The following is a 3,126-nucleotide window of genomic DNA, read 5'->3' as shown; positions in this document are numbered from 1 at the left end:
GGTGCCCGCTGCCAGGCTAATTTTTTTGTATTTTTAGTAGAGGCGGGGTTTCACTGTGTTAGCCAGGATGGTCTCGATCTCCTGACCTCGTGATCCACCCTCCTCGGCCTCCCAAAGCACTGGGATTACAGGCGTTAGGCCACCGCGCCCGGCCAGGTTTTTGCCTTTTTAAGAACGAATGTAAGGAATAAAATTAGATGGCTAAAAATGTGGGGGTGGGGAGGGGAAGACTGGCCTATTGATTAGGAGAAGGCCAGGAGTAAAGTCTGCCGGTAACGTTAAAGATATGAAACCATAACCATTATTATACAATTTTATCCACTGCATAACAGCAATGGATGCTGTTTCTGCGCTGAATGGAAGGTGAGGTCATAGCAAGAAAACTGCCTACAAGGCCTCGTTTACAGGGAAGTTTGGAGAAGCTGGAGAAACTCTGAGAAAAAGCATATATGATGGTTGGAATTAAACCATCTACAGAAAGTATGTTCTAAGGTGTTAGGATAAGCACCTAATTAAGCGCCAGCAGGCTGAAGCAAGCAGAGGCATAACTGGAGCTACGTGTTCACACTGCGCTGTGACTGAGAAGAAGCTGAAGGCAGTATCTCTTCAGAAGTTTCAGGCATCCGGGCCTTTGAGAGGCCAAGAAGTCTGTGGCTGCTAAAAGCAAAAGGGCTAGCAGATTTTAAAAAATAAATAAATAAATAAATAAAAATAAAAATAAAAAACATTGATTTTTAAAATCTAGAAAACGTCACTGCGAGCGCAAGGTAAATTGTCACTGCAAAGATAAAAGGCACCCTAATTTCCTAAGCTTCCTGTTCTCCACATACAATTTATTTTTTAAGATTTCTGGGCAAAAGTAATTACTGCTTGATCTGCATCTAAAACTATTTTAATTGCTGTATTTCTGTATACCATGTGATAAGTGGAACATTGCTGCTGTCACTGGACGAATGTCACAGAGTCATTAGATATGTGATTTGTTGCAAGTTGCTTCTAGCAAAGGCTGAAGTTTCTTTCTTCTCTGACCTTGATTATGATAACTGAATGAGGTAATTGGATGAAAATATCCTTACTTTCATTTCAACCTTAATTTTTTTCTTTAAAAATGTTATAAGCAAATACATTTGGCACTTTCGTCACCTTTCAGCAATGTTTTCAGGAAATACACACTTTTCACTGGGCCGTTATCCTATTTAAAAGGAGCCATGAATATCTTGCGAATGAGAGAAAAGGAGGTCAGGCACTAAGAAGATGTGATGACCTTTGGAAGTCTGAAAGTGAATAGAATTGTCCTGACAGTCTAGCTAAGGAGAAGAGACCCACCACTCTGAGTACTCACAATGCCAACGTAGTGGCAGTTTTTCCAAAAATCACTATGGGTGATAAGAACTGGGAAGAGAAGCAGAAATCAAGAAGATTGAAAAGTTGCATATGGAAACAGCTATGTGGGTCATACTTCCCCTATCACTTCCGTTGCCTATAGCCTTTGCCCAAAGGATAAAGTCACATAAATATTCTTGAGAACATGATTTGTCCAGAAAAGGCTCAGTGAGACATAGCTGAATGATAGTTAGATTTGACGGGTTAATTTAGCAATTACTTGTGTGACTTCTCATCAAAGAGCAGATGTGAGTTACAGCATCATCATAAATGATGGTGAACAGAGATGCAGACCTGAACCAGAACTTCCACCCAACCCCCACAAACGTGTCTCCCCACCGTGTGACTAAGCCCATTGTCTCTGGAACAACTGGTAGGAAAGTGTGAGTGGGATCATCAAATCAACTACAAGAAAATCGAACAAAGGATTCTGAAGAGTAGAACTGAGGTTACAACAGAAATGTATTCAATAATATGGAAAATAATTATGTCTATTTTTAAAAGGAAGAAATACTAGTTTTACTTGGACATATGTGGTTGAAGGAGAGGGGCTGTGGGCATCTCTATCCTCCTCTTGAATGACAAGGTATCAGTAACTGCTCAACAGAAGAACTAGTGGTCTTTTCAGAAACATTACTGTTGGGATTAAAAAGTATGCTAGTGGATAGGAAATAATATTACCACAATAATTTCAAGATGAATTGAAAAGGCAAACGTTGAAAGCTAAATTTCAAATTCATTTGAATATGAATTGATAGTTACATAATCTGGAGTGAGGCAGAGCCTGCATAGAGCTGGACACCATAAGGGAAAGGACTATAGATTAACTAGATAAAATTTCACATCTCAATTTTCCAAACAAAATTTTATCCTGTTTAGTAAACATCACTTAAACACAATTTTAACATTATAAATATATCTGCACATATACATGTACAAATGTGTTATTTATGTAGAAAGAGTTAGTTAAAACAGATCAACAGCAAAACATGCATTTTTGTACATAAGTGATTAACAAGGGAGGGTAATGTGTTTCTTTTTTCAAAAATAGTCACTAGCCTGGGCATGGGGGCTCACACCTATAATCCTAGCACTTTGGGCAGAAGTGCTTGTCAGCTTGGGCAACATAGTGAGACACCATCTCTACAAAATTTTTTTTTTTAAAAGCCAGGCATGGTGGCACACACCTGTAGTCCCAGCTACTCAGGAGGCTGAAGCAGGAGGATTACGTGAGCTGGAGGACCAGGCTGCAGTGATCAGTCATGCCACTGAATTCCAGCCTGGGTGACAGAGACTTCATCTCCAAAAACAAAAAATAGTCATTAAAAAGAAAGGCCCTGCTGCAAAAGAAGAAAGGCAGTGGATTTGTCATAGAGTCTAACTTTTATGAGGAGTTTACTTACTGCTGCTTTTAAAGGGTATCTTACAGGCTGTAAATTAGCAGATGGAATAATGACTTGTACTTCCCTCTTATAAATAATTAAAGCAGCTTATTTTTGTTCAGTGCTTCGACACCTGCATTTACCGTCTGATTAGACAACTTTTCTAGAATCTGCTATCTGCAAACCCTCTTCTGATATGCAGATCTACAACCTGTGAATATACACTCCTGATTATATCATGACCACTCCCAGTGGGCTCTGCTGGTGGCTTGTTTTGTATAAATATAGATCCAGTGCTTTTTCCTCTTTATTCTTTTTACTGAGCGCTCTTATACATAGATGGTTATGCAGAGATACACAC

This window comes from Pongo abelii, chromosome 16, assembly GCF_028885655.2.
Source record: "Pongo abelii isolate AG06213 chromosome 16, NHGRI_mPonAbe1-v2.0_pri, whole genome shotgun sequence".
NCBI lineage: Eukaryota > Metazoa > Chordata > Mammalia > Primates > Hominidae > Pongo > Pongo abelii.
The sequence above is the reverse complement of the archived record's forward strand: the minus strand, read 5'-3'. Positions refer to the sequence as shown.